This window comes from Papio anubis, chromosome 1 (assembly GCF_008728515.1).
Source record: "Papio anubis isolate 15944 chromosome 1, Panubis1.0, whole genome shotgun sequence".
In the NCBI taxonomy this organism is placed as follows: domain Eukaryota; kingdom Metazoa; phylum Chordata; class Mammalia; order Primates; family Cercopithecidae; genus Papio; species Papio anubis.
This window is the reverse complement of record NC_044976.1, coordinates 94297174-94315145: the sequence shown is the minus strand read 5'-3', so window position 1 is coordinate 94315145 and position 17972 is coordinate 94297174. Positions and strand designations below refer to the sequence as shown.

Here is a 17972-nt window from a genome sequence, read left to right as displayed (position 1 = left end):
GGGGACAGTGGGGAGGGATAGCATTAGGAGATATACCTAATGTAAATGATGAGTTAATGGGTGCAGCACACCAACATGGCACATGTATACATATGTAACAAACCTGCACGTTGTGCACATGTACCCTAGAACTTAAAGTATAATAATAATAAAAATAAATAAATATATAAATAAATAAAGGAGTGAGCCACCACACCCAGTCAAGAATGTTGCTTTTTAAATGGATAAAATAAAATATGTTGAATTACAAAAATAAAAAATAAAAAAAATAAAAAAGAAAGAAAGTAAAAGAAACTAAAAAGGCAGGGGAAGGGGGAGTTTTCAAAGCGTAGCTTTCAGACAATAGGAACACGGGCAAAGATGGGAACATGGGAAATGTGGCAGGGCTTGCTCCGGAGTCTCCCTGGCTCCCTTTCTGCACTGACTGCACAAGATAGGGCAGAGACCACTCTGATAAGAGTCACATGGCATAAGCAAAATCCCAGGAGCACTTCGAAAGATGCAGGGAGAGGAGGAGCATGGTGATAAAGAAACCACTGTTCTACAGACAAAGATAAATTAATAACCCACACTGAAGGAACTGTCTCAACTCATCTGCCACTAGGCTTTCTTTTCAGATATGACACCACTGACAATGCTTACAAGATAGAATGAGATCAGATTTGCCAAAGGGGCATGTGTGGGCTCCAAGCCCTGTAATCCTTCCCCAGCCATACCCAAAAGATAAACTTTAGGTGGCAAATTTTACTTGGTACAATTGAATATTTTTGTCTTGCTTCCCTAAAGAAGCTACCATCAGAAGTGGCTATGTTAAAATCACATAAAATGGGTATTGTTTTAAGAAAAAAAACTATGTTTTTTAGAATTCCAACTAGGCAAATTTTTTTAATTTCACGAGACCTTTTTTATAAAAAGCAAATTAAATCTATTTGAGGTAGGCCCTGAATGACTGTGATTCGATTCTGTTGGGGGCGTTTACTCTTGGCTGTGCCTAGAAAAGAAGATTCACAGTAAATGGCCTATGGGGGTGACTGCCATTTACCACCATGTTTTCATAAATGGAAGCAGCCAGGCAAAGAGCACAGCTGTCACATTTCCTAAACACGCTTCGAGGGTGGGAGCTACTTGAGCAACAGCCAATGTGACAGGCAGGTTGCCCCACACAGCAGATCTAAAATTTTATTAGCAACAATTTGAACTATTCAGGCAGGTTAAATGCCTTGTGTTTATGTATAAAGATAGATCAGTTCACTCATCTTGCATTTTCCTTGGCTGTTGATCAGTTCTAAAAATGAATCTGCAATGTGTCCAGTGTTCTCTAATATTGGAAATGGTCAGTGATCAAAGGAAGAGTAAAGCACACTAGATAAATGAAAGATTCACCTGGACCAGAAATCTGAAAAGGTTTATTTAATCCTCTTCCCCTGTGCATCTTCCTGTTGCAGATTCCAATTGGAGTGGAAATGCCAGGTTGCTCAGAGAGACGGTTGTCCTTGTAATGTGTCTTGGCCAATTGGAAACTGGCAGCATTCCGGCTCTCTTGAGAACTTCCTCTTGCCAAGCTCCTAAGACATTTCCCAAGACTTAGTGGATTGGCCAATTGTACAACATTTCACTAAGCACACAAACTTTTCATAGCACATTCCAGACTTTTCAGAACACTGAGTTGTTAGCGAAGTGGGGGAAAAAATGGCGTTTTATTCTTGTCTCCTGAGATGCTTCCAAATGTCATCATCATGGTCTCCCTAAAAGAGTGAAACATAATGCAAATTCCCTTTAAGGTAAGACTAATTAAGGGACACTTAAGTTTAGAGGAAAAACAAAAGCATAGATGAAACCACTTTAACAAATTAACCAAAATTTCAATTCTGGTCCTTATAAGAACTTAACCTTTTGTTCAGGATCAGTTATAACATCATTAACTTCATTCAAAAAAATATATTTATCCTGGGAACAGAATAGAAAAGGTCAAGAACTAGATTCCAAAACTTTAAAAGAGAAAGCTAGATCTCTAAATTAATAGATGAATTCAACCTTTTGGAAAAACATTTTGTATTTATTAATAAGATTTTTACTGTAGCAGGGGGAAATTACTAAATCGTTAGCTGAGAACCAATGGTGGAAATTATGTGAATGCCTACTTCACTTGAACCCTTCTAAAATTATGGTGTTGATTCACGTATAATTAAAAGCCCTCAGAAAATATCCTACAGCCTGTGATGGGGGTCATTAAATAAATTAGACTAATTCCGATTTTACAAATGCAATTGTAAATTAAATAAAGTATCAAAAACAAATTCAATCACAGCTGTTTGGAAGAGTTTGTCGCTTAAAAACTTCACTTATCACCAAATAATATAATTAGGCAATTACCAAGTGACAACTGAGTGATGATTATAGCAGTCAAAGCAAAAGGGCAGAAGTCTTAAACTCCCAGAAAAGTCACTCACAGACAGATCACAATCAACCAAAGAGGGTATCTATTGACTAATTTTGCCTGACTTTCAGGTCAGCAACAGCTTTTTGCCAATTGGTAACTAGACGCACAACCAGTGAATCCATTAGGCACCGTGGATGCAGGACCTAGGGCCGGCAATACTTTTAGGGGTCCATGAAAATGTTTTAATTTGTTTTAAAAACAGAAGGAAAAAGAAAAACTTTTAGGTTAAAGAAAATGGTTTAGCATGCAATGTTGATAGAGTCATCTTACCAACTCAGTCATGAAACATAATTTTTACTTTGAGGTTTATGGAAGAGGGGCCCATGAAGGCAGAAGCACCCAGGACCCATGAACTCATTAGGGGGCGCTGCCTAGACCCTCCCAAGGGACCCCAGGTGAGTCAGCTGCCTTGGTGAGGGGCAGGGGCCAGCCGGATGTAGGAGGGAAGGTGGAAAGAAGGCAGGCTGAATGAAGTACAGAATGTGGCCAAGAACTTTATGGCATAAGACTAAGGGTGTAGGTCACACGTAGGCAAGAGCTCAGTTTTACCAAGACGGTGGCAGGCCTGAGGTTCTAGGCTACATAAAACCAAAAGCTTTGTTTTCTTCACCACTGTACCTCCGTATCAGGTATGGTGCCTGACACATAATAATTTAGGGTGTGTTACGTAAACTATCAAACAGAAATAAGAAAGGAATGTGTCCCTGTCATGCAATTATTTATACCACTTCTATAACTACTAGCACCAGCTCTACTGATTCCTCAACAATATGCTTCTTTTACATCCACCTAGATCAACTGTCTGCCACCAGGAGTAAATTCACACTGAGGCAAGTTTGGTGGTGGCTAGACCATGGATCTCAGTTAAGTCTGACTCCTTCACATACCAGGACTGGAACTTTAAGAAAGTTCTTTACCCTTTCTAAAGCTCAGTTGCCTCATATATGACATGAAGATATTTGTTCCCACCCTAAGTGTCATGAGGACAAAAAGAGACCATGTGTGTCATCCGCTAAGTCCAATGACTGCAACACTTATGTTCCTTTTGTGTCAATTCTGTATTACCTGGCATATAACAATGTTTCATAATATTTCTTTACTAGTGCCCCTAAAATTTACCTCTAAATATTTTCAGTTGGCTCATTCTCCATGCAACTGTTAACTAAAGATATTCCTAGATTAAAAAGTGAAGATGAACAGAAGCCAACCAGCTGCTTGGTGACCCAAATGATTATTAAGTATTAACTTACACCATCACAAGGTCCCACAATAGGCTTCTGCAAGCTTGAGGAGCAAGGAGAGCCAGTCCAAGTCTCAAAACTGAAGAACTTGGAGTCGATGTTTGAGGGCAGGAAGCATCCAGCATGAGAGAAAGATGTAGGCTGGAGGGTTAGGTCAGTCTCGCCTTTTCACGTTTTTCTACCTGCTTTATATTGATTGGCAGCTGATTAGATTTTGCCCACCAGATTAAGGGTGGGTCTGTCTTCCTCAGTCCACTGACTCAAATGTTAATCTCCTTTAGCAACACCCTCACAGACACTCCCAGGACCAAAATTTTGCAGCCTTCAATGCAATCAAGTTGACACTCAGTATTAACCATCATAAACTAAAAATTCATAATGTTAAAAAATTTCAAATGTTTTCTAGCAGTATAGTCACTAAACTTTCCTGTTGTATTCTGAAGTATTGGGAGTGTTTTCCCTCCCATCTCTCAATATCTCAGTGTGAGCAGCACCCACTTATTAAATATTCATCAGTTTATGTATAAAGCTTTCCCTTAAAATGTTTAGTATTCAATTCTATCTTTTTAATCTGAAACTTTATTAGAAATATTCTTAAATAAGGGAAAACACCATCCAATGCCAATGAGGTTGCAAATATAACGTTGAGTTGTTTCAACACATTGCAAACACAAATGGTCTAATATATTTAAATGGACATTATGCAATTAAAAGGATACTGATTGGCTCCATAGGCTATGTCATCTAGCCCCATCATCTATTTAGACAAGGATTATTTCTACCCATTATAATAAGCAAATAGAATAATGTGATTTTCAGGCCTTGTAAGGTCACATTTCAGCTAATTTTGAATTCTTCTGTTTAATGTATGAAATTATGGTAAATTTATTTCTTTTAGAAAGTGTTCTGCAGTTATTCTGCATCCATTTGAACCCTTTGAATTAAGCCAATTAAATCCCTGTTTGTATTATTATTTCTGCTGTATGCAGGTGATTGAATTTTATCAATTTCTCCCCTAATAGTCAAAACATACATCTACTTACTACACTTAAAATCATGCCTTTCTCCTATGTTGTTCTACCTTTGGCTTCTTCCCAGTTTTTCTCAGGAACTAGTAACAATCACTCTTCGAAATATAGATGGGAAAATCTTCATCACTATTCCAAAAACATTTTTACTTTGGTGAGTTCATAAGTGATCTTTTTCTCACTAGTATATATTTTAGATATTTAACTCATAAGTAAATTGGGCTTATTCTAGTCATTTCCACAAGGATTCTCTTATTTATTGGTCTTCATAAAACAGAGTTTGTACCTTGGACGGCAATCCTAATGCTCTCCTGACCAGTCACTTTACTTGCAGATAGGAACTTCTGAGTTCTTATTTTGCTTAATATCTAACCGAGAACATGCCTGTTAACCTAATTTATATTATCCCTGCTCTGCCTAACATAAAATTCTAGAAAATAGACATCATTCATTAAGTAGCTCAGTCAGGATATGCCATTTATGTTCCCAAGTCATTTGATTCTGTTGGGCTTTCTCTTGCAGCTGCCAGTCTCTTTAAATCCTTCCTCACTTTCACCCTTGTCCTTTTACTTTTTTTTTTCTTTTTATTTTTTTAATCTTTAACTTTTTTTATTAATATTTTACTTTAAGTTTTGGGATACATGTGCAGAATGTGCAGGTTTGTTACAGAGGTGTGCATGTGCCATGGTGGTTTGCTGTAGCTATCAACACATCATCTAGGTTTCAAGCCTCTCATCCAGTAGGTATTTGTACCTTATTTTCTTTCATGTGTAGTCACACCTGACCTTCTTCTCAGTCTTTTTTATTTCCCCAGAGCAACTTCCGTTAGGTTCCCCAGCTCTCTATGCCTTTTTTTTCAGCTGCCTTCTTAATTTTTGAATAATCTCCTACCCTAAGGCCCTTCTAGCTTCATCTTCAACTAGCTTCTGAAAGCCCCCTTCTGCTGGGAGCTTCATTATGCTGATTTGCCTGCCAGTGACACTCTCCAGGCCTCATTCGCATGAATGCTGTCCTGGACAAATCAAAGTGCCGGCAATTTAGGAGAAAGGCACTGTCTGTTTCCATCTCTTCTAAAGCACCATGTCTGGCTCTAAAAATAACATCTCCCATCAAAATAATATTCCTTAACTCAGTGTCAGAGCCTACCACCCAAGCCATGGCCACATCTGCCAAGTCAGCTTCCATTCTTCCTTCAGATTCTTTTTTTTTTTTTCAAGTTTTCTAGAAGTTCTAGGGCCAAAAGTCCCCCAGAAGGTGAAAAGGTAGGAGATATATTTTTTATAATAAAAGGACAGGAAAAGCCATTGTGAACATTGTAGGGTCATTTTGTGCTAGCAGCAAAAGGGCTGACTATTCATATGACATAGAAATGAAAAGATGGGTGATTTAATAAAAAGTTCTGAGGCTTCACTGGTCTTATCTCCCATCTCTTTCATTTTCAGAAGTATTTTGAAGGGAGTTTACGGAATAGTAATGATCTGTCATTAGTTTGGTTCCCTAAAAATCTCAAGTTATCCAAAAGGATTTTTGTTGTTGTTGTTGGCTTTTTATCTTTAAAAAGAGTAATTACTCAAATATTTTTTAAATTTCTGATCATTGTATAGTATGTGAGCAAAGTGAAATGTTTGTGTGTTTTGTTTTTTGTTTTTTTGTTTTTTGACACGGAGTCTCGCTCTGTCGCCCAGGCTGGAGTGCAGTGGCGCGATCTCGGCTCATTGCAAGCTCCGCCTCCCGGGTTCACGCCATTCTCCTGCCTCAGCCTCCTGAGTAGCTGGGACTACAGGTGCCCACCACCACGCCCGGCTAATTTTTTGTAGTTTTAGTAGAGACAGGATTTCACCGTGTTAGCCAGGATGGTCTCGATCTCCTGACCTCGTGATCTGCCCGCCTCAGCCTCCCAAAGTGCTGGGATTACAGGCGTGAGCCACCATGCCTGGCCTGAAATGTGGTATTTTTTATGTTTAAATATATATACATATACACACACACACACACACACGTAGGGAGATTGTTCAAGCTAATTTTCATTCCATTTACATTCAGAAAGGAAAAGGTCTCTATATTTCAGGGGGTGTCTATAATATTTTGTTTTTATGGAAACATTAGGAAGAGGAAGCAAATTATGCAGGACTCCATTTAGTTCTGACTGCCTCAAAATACAAACTGCTGAGGTTTTATAGGCTTGCACTAAGAAAAGAAAAATACTTACCACCTAATTCCAGATATTTTGTGACTTATGAACCACTAGGCATAAAATCATTGAGTCTCCAAGGCAAGAAAGAACCTAAAGTAGAAACAAGGCAGTCAAGTCAGTCAATAATGAAGATCAAAAGTAAAACTTTCATTCCTGAAGAAGCCTTTTTGGAAGTTTTACAATATTTGCCTTTTAAAAATTTGTTTGTTTTGGGCCTGCATACATCTGGTCAGAATCTTCCTATTCCTCATTTCTAGTGGTTTTCCTAACTCAATTAACATTTAAGGTACATTATTTACAAGGTAATGGTAGGACTTGATTTTTTTTAAAAGTTAAAATAATTATGTGTTATTTATTTACTTAAATAAAGGTCACACATTCATTCAAGACATTCAAATGTCTTCAGGAGCTAAACAGATGGCCTATTGCATTGCACAGCTCCAAGGTACTATTAATTTCTGCCATATTCCACAGAAATGGCAGAATGCTAATAATACATAAATGGAGCTGGGAAACCCAGTGGACTGCCTACAGTAGGTAAAGTAACTGTGTAAAATGGCCCTGGATCAAGGAAGCAGAGGGGACTGTTGCCAAAGGAGGGTGCAGGACCCTGCAAACAAAGCAAATGCATGTCTGCAAACTGAATTTTGGACAGTAGGTCAAATGTTTACGATTTCATTCTATAAATAGATTAGGGAAGTATTTGTCTATGGATAATTACATTGTATCTCCTATATTATTAAAATTGTTCTACTGCCATGTCTGATTTTTGGTTTTTGTAAATTCTCTTTCAATTACCAGATTTTAAGGAGAATTTAAAAATCAAAAGGCAGTATAGTAGTGGGGTCTATGCTATTCCACAAGCAGATCGATCACTACTTATGTTGTCTGTTACTACAGGAATGTAATGACAAATCTGTTTCCACAGCAACACATGATTTTTAGATTCAAATGAAGTTATTATTTAGACATTCATTTATTTATTTGTTTTGGGTCTGCATACATCCTGCTTCTTCGCATCTTCATCCTGTCCACATCTGTCCAATGATTGTTCAACAAAATTTATTTTTTCTCAATAAGTAGGCAAGGTACTCTGCAAGGTGGCACAGTCCTTACCTACAAAAAGCTTACTGTTTAGAGAAGTAACAAATAGATACACAAAGCTATGTGGAATTGCTATATATCAGTCGTTTTTAAAATACAGTAGTTGGTACAAAAAAGGGAAAAATTGGGAAATATAAGAAAGGCAGTGAATGCATCAAAGAGATATCTGCACTTCCATGTGTATCACAGCACTATTCATAATAGCTGAAATGTAGAATCAACCTAAGTGCCCATCAATAGATGAATAGAGAAAATGTGGTACGTCTACAATGAATTGGTCCATTCTCATGCTGCTACGAAGAAATACTGGAGACTGGGTGATTTATAAAGAGGTTTAGCTAACTCTCAATTCCGCTTGGCTGGGGAGGCCTCAGGAAACTTACAATCATGTCAGAGACGGAAGCAAACACATCCTCCTTCACATGGCAGCAGGAAGGAGAAGTGCAGAACAAAGTGGGAAAAATCCCCTTATAAAACCATCAGATCTCGTGAGAACTCACTCACTATCATGAAAAAAGCACCCCCATGATTCAGTTACCTCCTGCTGGGTCCCCCCCATGACACGTGGTGATTATGGGAACTACTATTCAAGATGAGGTTTGGGTGGGGACACAGCCAAACCATATAATACAAAATGAAATTATTCCATAAAAAGAATGAAATCCTGTCATCTGTGGCAAAATGGATGGAACTGGAGGCCATTACGTTCAGTGAAATAAGCCAAGCACAGAAAGACAAGTATCACATGTTCTCACTCACATGCAGAAGCTTAAAAAGTGGATCTCATGGAGCTAGAGAGTAGAGTGGTGATTACTAAAGGCTGGAAAGTGGGAGGGTTGAAGGGGAAAAATAATATGAAGGTATTTATTAACACTAAACAGTACACCTAAAAATAATAAAGATGGTAAATTATATATGTATTTTTAACCTCAAATTTTAAAATAATTTAAAAAGAAAGGCATTGAAAATGGTCCTTGAAGATGGACCAGTTCAAAGTCATGTCAGAAAAAAGTAGTTGGCATCATGCCACACATAAAGCATTACATTAGAGAGGATATAGAGGCAAGAAAAGCTGTGACTAATTTGAACCATGTGGGTGGATCCCATGGAAGCTGTGGCGGAGTAGATGAAATAACAAAATTATGAGAAAGATAAGTGGAAGTGTTACCTTGCTGGCTGCTCCTTTTTAGACTAATTTTCCTTCTCCAGGTCATTCACTCTTCTCCCCTTTAAATAATACAGTTCAGGCCTTGGACAGCTTCCATTTTCTATTCACAATCACATCCTTTATGATCTCATCTACTCCTGTGGATTTAAATACCATCTTTATTCAGATGACTCTGAAATTTGTGTCTCCACTGCCTATCCTGAACTCAAGACTTACACATCCAATTGCCACCTATATGTAGAAGCCTAATGGGCATCACAAAATTAAGAGTATTATCTTGGTCTATTAGGGATGCTATAACATAATATCACAAACCAGGTGACTTATAAGGAACAGAAATTGACTTCTCACAGTTCTGGAGGCTGAGAAGTCCAAGATCAAGGCACATGCAGTGTCTGGTGAGGGCCCACTTCCTCTTGGACAGTGCCTTCTCGCTGTGTCCTCACATAGTGAAAGGGACAAGGAGTCTCTCTGGGGCCTCTTTTATAAGGGCATCAATCTTATTCATGAGGGCTCTGGCCTTTTGACCTAATTACCTCCCAAAGGCCCTACCATCACATTGAAAGTTAGGATTTCAAAACAGTAATTTGGGGAAGACACAAACATTCGGTCTACAGCAAGTACTAAAGCTGAGTTCCTGGTACTCTCCACCAAGCCTACTTCTCCTCCACCCTTCCCCATACAAGTTGATTTTCTTCCAGATGCTCAAAAATCTTAAGGTTACTCTTGACTCCTCTTTTTCTCTGATGTCAACAAACAATTATTTTAAAAACCAATATTTGACCATTTCTCATCATTACCTTTGCTGCCATCACTCTGGACTGAGGCACATCGTCTCTCACCTGGATTTCTGCAATATCTTCCTACCATGTCTCTTTGCTTCTTCCCTTGCCCTCTGCACACAGAATTCCCAACAAAGGAGCCAGATGGTTCTGTTAAAATACCAGGCAGATCATGTCTTTCCTCAGCATAATATACTAAACCAGCACCCATCTTGCTCATAGGAAAGCCCAAATCCTTCCAAAGACCATACAAGCTTTCCTTCACTCAACTTCAACCAAGGGTGGCCTCTTTTGTTTTCCCTACAGCTTCCACCTTGAGGCCTTCATGCCTAGCATTCGCTCTTCTTGGAAGCTCTCCCTGTGGATATCCATGCAGCTCCCTCACTTTCTTATACCCTTTTTGACATGCTGCCTTCCCATCGATACCTACTCTGGCCCCTGTGTCTAGAATGGCATCCTCCGCTGACTCCCACACATCCCCTTCTCTGACTCATCGTTCTCCTTAGCCCTTATCACTGTCTGACACATGCATTCTGTGTATTCATCTTGTTTATTCTTAGCTCCCTCTCTGATGTAAGTTCCAAGAGAGCAGAGATGTTTGAAGATTTCATTTACTTTTGTATCTCCAGCATCTAGAACAGTATCTCCTAGGTAGTAAGAACATAATAAATACTTGATGACTGACTTAATAAAGAAGAGCCTTGAATGGTTGCAGGCAATTAAAAAACACTGAAGATGTTTGAATGGAATCTGAAGAAAGAGTAATGAGCAACACATCCCTGCCCAAACCTTGAACTAAGGAATACGGAGGCAGAAATGGCATTTTGGGGAAATTGTTGAAAAGCAAAATGTCAGAAAAATTCCGATGCTCATGTACCTTCATGATACTTCAATCTCTGTTTATTTCTGACTTGATTTTATCAGGTCAGTTTGGCATTATGGAAGAAGTAAAGGTATTGGAGCAAAAAATTAACCTAAGTTTAAATTCTAATTTTTAAAAAATTTTAAATTTTTAATTAAAAAATTCTGATTCTGATTGTGAATGTCAGTTTCATCCATAAAATGGAGGTTGTCATTAAAATTCATTTTTATAGGTTATAAGGATGAATAATTATTAGTAATGTTCATAAAATATACAGCAGGAAACAGGTATTCATAAAATCTTAATCCCTTTGCTTTAACAATTAGGAAAACCAGAGCATAGCTAGTCTTCTAAACTTATATGCCATTGGATAGTTTATTCACTAAAATTCTTGCTAATGTTATGGGTAGAAATTATCAATTGACATTTGACTAATATGCTCAGTAATAAAATGTGCCTGCTCTACAATTTCTCCTTCTGTGTATCATTAATTTTTCTATGATCCAGGCTTTCAAATTCCACACCTATCTTCTAACTATTCCATCAATGCTCAATGTCTTTCAGTATACCCCACCAAAATAACTTTATTGAATTCAAAATGCGTTAATTTTTTATTCTGTACTTCTCTCATAAAAAAGCTTTGAAAATTAATTTTAAAATTGATTTAAACCAAAAGAGGTTAGGATCACTATATCCCACTCCAAATTGCCCATATAATTTCTGTATTAGGCAAATTAGTACTAACTAATCTAGTGGTTCTCAAATATTTTGGTCTCAAGATCCCATTACGTTTTTTTTTAAAAGTTATTGAGGACTCTCAAAGAACTTTTGTTTATATATGTTCTACCTATTAACATTTCTCACATTAGAAATTAAACAGAAAAAAATTTTATCACAAGAATATACAAGGATACAGGTCATTAACTATAAGAGCAATGACATTATCACACATCTTAAATCATCTGGAAAAACTCAGCTATATAATCATGATGGAATGAGAGTGGCAAAGGTAAACAACATCATGGCATTATTATGAAAATGGTTTTCACTTAGCAAACCCCACACAAGCGTCTTAGGAACACCTAGGGGTTCCTGGACCACACATTGAGAACCACTTGCCGAATCTTTGTTTAGTAACAAGTAACTCCAGGCCGGACAGTGTGGCTCACACCTGTAATCCAAGCACTTTGAGACACCAAGGTAGGAGGATCACTTGAAGCCAGGAGTTCAAGACCAGCCTGGGAAACATAGCAAGACCTTGTCTTTACAAAAACAAACAACAACAACAAATAACCCCCAGATTCTCAGTGTCAGATAGGCATTGTCTATCTTATAGCCAGACCATCTGGAACATGTGTCTTTACCTCAACAAGAAAAGAGTCAGAGAGGAGAAGCACTTAACTGGCTGTTAACCGCTCAGACTCAGAAGTATACATGTCACTTCCACTCACAGTTCATTTGCCAGAAGGTGTCACTCGGTCCCAACCCACTGCAAAGGAGGCTGGCAGACGGGAAATCCACTATACTGACCTGCTTTAAAACTTATGACTAACCAGCCTTCTCCAAGTACAGCATAGAGAATCATCAAAGTTGTGTTCCCTTCAGTCTGCTGAGCAGAATTCGGAGTCACGGTGTTTAGACAGGCAGTGACCAGCAGAGAAGTGGCAAGCAGATTCAGGATGAAGTTCACTAAGGGAGTAAGTAAGTGATTGGATCCAGTTACAACATCCTTGCAATCTAAGACTTATCTGATTTATATACCATAGCTTCTTTATCCACTTGTTGATTGATGGGCATTTGGGATGGTTCCACAGTTTTGCAATTGTGAATTGTGCTGCTATGAACATAAGTGAGCAAATATTTTTTTCACATAATGACTTATTTTCCTTTGGGTAGATACCCAGTAGTATCTTGGATCTACTGGGTAGTTGGATCTCAGTAGATTGTTGGATCAAATAGTTCTACTTTTAGTTCTTTAAGGAATCTCCACACTGTTTTCCATAGTGGTTATGCTAGTTCACATTCCCACCAGCAGTGTAGAAGTGTTCCTTTCAACACATCTACGGCAATATCTATTATTTTTTTATTATGGCCATTCTAGCAGGAGTAAGGTGGTATTGCATTGTGGTTTTGATTTGCTTTTCCCTTATCATTAGTGATGTTAAGCATGTTTTCATATGTGTGTTGGCCATTTGTGTATCTTCTTTTGAGAACTGTCTACTCATGTAAGACTTGTCTGATTTAATGAACACTTACTACCTGTGAGCCAGAGGCTGCATTTTTGGTCTCATTTAATCTTCCTGAAAACCTCATGTGTTACACACCATTCTTATACCAATTTCTAAGCTGGGAAATTGAGACACAGAAGAGTTTAAATAACTTGTCCAGGGTCTTACGGTTAGCACAGAGTGGGCTGGGATTTGAGTCCAGATCTTTTAGACTTGAGACTGTATTTTAATGGGTTGGCCTCACAGTAGTGCTTGCCTGAGGCATTCTTTCCTTGAGGAAATCCTTCATTATCATAAAGGTCTTTTTGGAGTTTCCTCAAACTCCAAATTAGAATTGACTTTATCCCCCAAACTGGGTGAGGAACATGTGACCCAACTGTCACAATCCAACACCATTAGTGTCACTTGGTGAATCAAAATATCTATAAAGGTTGTCTTTGCTAAATTTCATTCACTGTGTCTTAACTCTCTCCTTGAGAGTTCCAGTGTAATGTAAAGGACATGAGGTACTGGGTTCTAGACCCATCTCTGCATGGGATGAATCATATCACTTTCCCCCTTTTTATAGATGAGGAGGCATAGATGGTGCAGAGATGTGGGAATCAGACAGACCAACTGATGCTAGGATCCCTGAAATGCCATGAACTGTTGCTGCAACCTTGGGCAAGGCAATTAACTTGGCCATGCTTCAGTTTCTTTATCTGTAAAATGGAAATAGTGATGTGACAATTTAAATATTACAGTGAAATGAGAAGTATATGGAAAGCACCCTTGAAGGTCCATGCACCAGATACATGTCATCCAACACTTCCATTCAATCCTTCTACCCTGTACCAGCAGAGTGTACCTAAAAGAGCCCCAAGTTCTGTCCCAAGAGAAAACCTGTGATTCTGTTTAAGTCTTTTAATCAAATTAATGCATCTGCAATCCCTCACCAGAGCATTCACCTTTGTAAATATAAGAAAAACCCATTTGTATACAACTGTTATATAATATTAATGCCTCATTTTATATAAGGTTTTATTCTTTCATACTTTTCAAACACATTGAAACACATGTCAAGGTAGTTTTTTTCTTAGATGAAATGCATAAAATTTAGTCTGGCAGAGTTTCATTTAGATTTGCTCAGGTTGTCTGCTTCCTTCATTTACGAAGCAGGTATGGGGTCTACGCACTACAGTACAGTGTTTCAAAAGACAGAATGCCAAGAACTGGTGAAAACATTTTGTGAAGCTTTTCAACAATATGTATCCAAAGCCTTAAATTACTGCAGAAAGTTAATCCTGAGTAAAGAAAATGTGAAATTATAAATATGAAAAAGGCTTTATATACAAAGATGTCCAACATGGGATTATTTAAATTAGTTAAAACATTGGCATAATCTAAATTATCCAAAATTGGAAATTAGATATGTAAATTAGGATACATTCCAATTATGTTATTTTATGATATATATGAAAACTTTTAATGATATGGTATATAATTTAGGAACACACTCTGCTGAAAATAAAAGAAATATCTGATTCCTAGTGGATTGAACAAGGAAAGGTTTGTTCTTCTTGCCTAACAAGAGGCCAGGGGATGGGTGTTGCTGTTTTTTGTGTGCAGCTGCTCTGTGACAACGTCAGAACGTGGGCTCTTTCGTATGGTTCAGGCTGTCACTGACAACTCTGTGCTTTTGGTCTTTATGCTCATTGCCTCATAGTAGCAAGATGACTGCAGTGGCTCCAGGTATCACATCTGTTCTCAGGACAGGGGGAAAGGGAAATGGCATTATCAGAGATGTCTCCTTTCGCACCTATCTGTTTCATTAGGAAGTGAAATATCTTTCCCAGGCATCCCCCAGAGGATTTCCCTTTGTGTCCCATGGTCCAGAGCTGCTTCCGTGGACACCACTAGCTTTCACAGAGATTGAGCAGTGAATTCAGCTTTCTGCTTCTATAGCGGAGGCAGGAAAGGCAGAAAGCAGTAGCCAAGCAGTGGTATGCAAGGGAGAGACTGAAGTCAGGTTGGAAGAGAGGAAGCAGAATGTGAAAGAGCACAAAGCGGCTATCCTGAAATGTGGCAGCATGCTGGGGAGAATGATTTCACAGTCCTGTCCCAGCAGCACGGTCAGTGTTCACTTCATCCCAAGGTTGGGTGCAGGAGGTCAGGCTGCCTAGGGGAATGCAGACTGAGCACTGAAGCTGATGGAAGGCTGCTTTTGGTGCCAAGAAAGCTCTTAATTTTTACAGCACTTTCAGTTTTGTATTTCACTGTGTTGAAGCTCTCCAATTTGTCATGTATCCTGGAAGTGGGATGTGGTATAACATGGTGGTTAGGACTAGGATTGGAGTCTGACATAGTTGGGATTAAATCCTATCTCAGCCACTTACCTGCGGTATGACCTTGGGCTAGGTGTGTGACTTCCCTCATCTTTGATTTCGTCATGTCTGAAATGGAAAAGCGTCAGTGACAACAACAATAATTTTTAATATTGTATTAGCAGTAGGAGCGGGATGTTAAAAATTGCCTTACTCTTTTGTTCTCAGAATAAATATAGTCAAGAATGCAAAGCATATGCATAGCTACATATTACAAGTCAGCTGATATTATTTGAAATGGGTATCAATGTATCAGATGTCAGAGAAAAGTAAAACAGCAGTCTAGGAAGAAAAATAATATTGGCAAATCATACAAATATTAGAAAATAATGAACTCTATTGAGACTATATTGTGTATCAGGAAGTGTTTTATTTGTGTTACCTTGCTGAATTCCCACAGTTGATATGGTGGGACATTAGTGAGGATCAGTTAGGTTATGCTTTGATAACAAAAAACTCCAGTGGCTTACAAGTTTCTCACTCATGCAAAGTCACTCACTAGGTCTGAGCCTTTTACAGCACTGCAAGTTGCTTTGATCAGCTAGTATCCCCTTATCAGCACATGCAACCATAACCACTGAGGCAGAGGGTATTACCCATGTTTCTAGCTCTGAAAACTAGCTGTTTTCTCAATGCCCTACATGCACATGCTAGAGATGCCTTGCCCTAGACAACCCAATAATATGCCTCAGTCACCTTGCCTAGGCCTCCTGCTTCCCTTATCGCCCTGTCCCCAGTCTTAGTCCATTAGAGCTGCTATAACAAAATACCACAAATGGGGTGGCTTATAGACATTAGGTCTCACCGTTCTGGAGGCTGAAAATGCAAGATTGGGGTGCCAGCATAATCAGGTTCTGCTCAGAGTTTGCTTTCTGGTTTACAGATGGCTGTCTTCTGGCTGTGACCTCACATGGCAGAAGGAACTGAAGGGTCTCTCTAGGGCTTTTTTTAAAAGGACACAAATCCATTCATGAGGACTCGACCTTTGTGACTGAATCACCTCCCCAAAGCCTCACCTAATACCATCCCTCTAGGGATTAGGATGTCAACATAGTAATTTGAGGGGGCCACAAACATTCAGACCATTGCACCCTCCCGCCACTCTCCTCTGGAGTTCTCCTCCCTGGGGGGCACGGTTTCAAATACAAACCCACCAATCCAGAGTCCACACCCCAAAGCACTTCCTTTATCAGGCTTACACTCTGGGCCACTGTAGACTTGTCCTTATCACCCAGGGCCAGATACCAGATAACTATGGACAGCTGCTGTGCCCCAGAGCCTGCCCAAATCATTCAGAGTAGCCAAGCCTAACCCTGCCTGCCCTGCCTCACCTTTCCTTCCCACCCAGTTCTTCCCCTCCCTGTGCCTCAAGACCTACCCCAGTGCTTCCCATATGCCCCCTGTGGCATGGGGTCCCCTTCTCGGGACCTGGGAGTAATAAACTATCTCTTCTATGGCAATTGTTTCCTGACCCATTGGCCTTAATACACCTGAAATAATCTACTTATACGCTGTATTTTCAAAACACAAAGGAAGAAAGAAAAAACCATAGAGAATCAGTTTTTGTATGCTTCCACCTAGACACACAAGCACCTGCTCATCTGCATTTCGAAGGGAAAGTTCAGTCTTCCCCGTGTGTATGCAGAAAGAAAGAGAAGCGGAAATATAGGTTCTCTACCACTGGTGGAGTCATAAGAAGTGAAGTGGTACACAATGAGAGGAGGAGGTGGCAGTGGGTGGACGTCTGACTCAGGGCACTTAGAAGCCCATATTTGATCCAGCTGGCCCTGCGCTGGTCCTGCGCTGGTCACTTAGCCTATTTTATTAGCTTCACCAAAGTTTACCTGGGTCCCAAGAAAGCCCACCAAATCCATGTATTCTCTGTGACCTACTTTAACACTTTTCATCAAACTTTTAAATATAAAAATTTTGAGCTGCCTTTCCCTTTTCAAATTCCTAGGAACCTAATAGTCTTCCATGAGGTTTAAAAAATAATTGCCAGCTGGCCTGCACTACCTCTATTCTCTCCTTTTGTGTTCTGCAGTGATTTTCCCACCCTGGATATTCTGAAACGCGCTGCTTCTCCGTGCCGCCTTTCCTCATTGACTATTATTACCTTAAGTATTCTTTTTGCTATTACCCTTTGTCACCAAGCCTGGCTCATAAGACAGGCCAAGCCTTCCTTCTTTTTCTGTAATTTCATATTTGCTCTTTTCCTCTATTAAGAAGCCAGTCCACCTTTTCCCTTTGTCATCATTTTTTTTTCTTTCTGACATACTTCCAAAATGTTATTTTTCTCTCCTGTGACTTTTTCCCTTTTACTAATAGCATCTTTCTTATGGACCCGTCTTTACCAAGTTTATCCTTACCTGTCTTGCTTCCTTCTCTGCTGCAGTAATTTCTCATGAACATCTTTTCTATGATCCACTTTTCATTTTTATATCTTTTAAAACATGACTCCTGTCTCCACTTACATTTCTATTAGAAATTATGATAGCATTAAGTCATTAAAATCTGTATCAGTTAGCTGTGTCATTTACTGCCACCCTGCCAGAGACCTTC

General features: G+C 39.1%; 1 long non-coding RNA gene across 2 annotated transcripts; it reads right to left on the bottom strand.

The window, feature by feature from the left end:
• Positions 1-1378: 1378 nt before the first annotated feature.
• On the bottom strand, positions 1379-16771 carry LOC110740511. 2 transcript variants are annotated; one of them, XR_002515149.2, is made up of 6 exons: positions 16216-16771; positions 12350-12508; positions 9976-10107; positions 9176-9312; positions 6919-6993; positions 1379-1745 (listed from the first exon to the last, which is right to left on the bottom strand). It is a non-coding gene; the product is annotated as an uncharacterized LOC110740511 (long non-coding RNA). The 2 variants fall into 2 exon arrangements; XR_002515150.2 differs by lacking the exon at positions 9976-10107 and having other exon boundaries at positions 16216-16763.
• Between the last annotated feature and the right edge of the window lie 1201 nt (positions 16772-17972).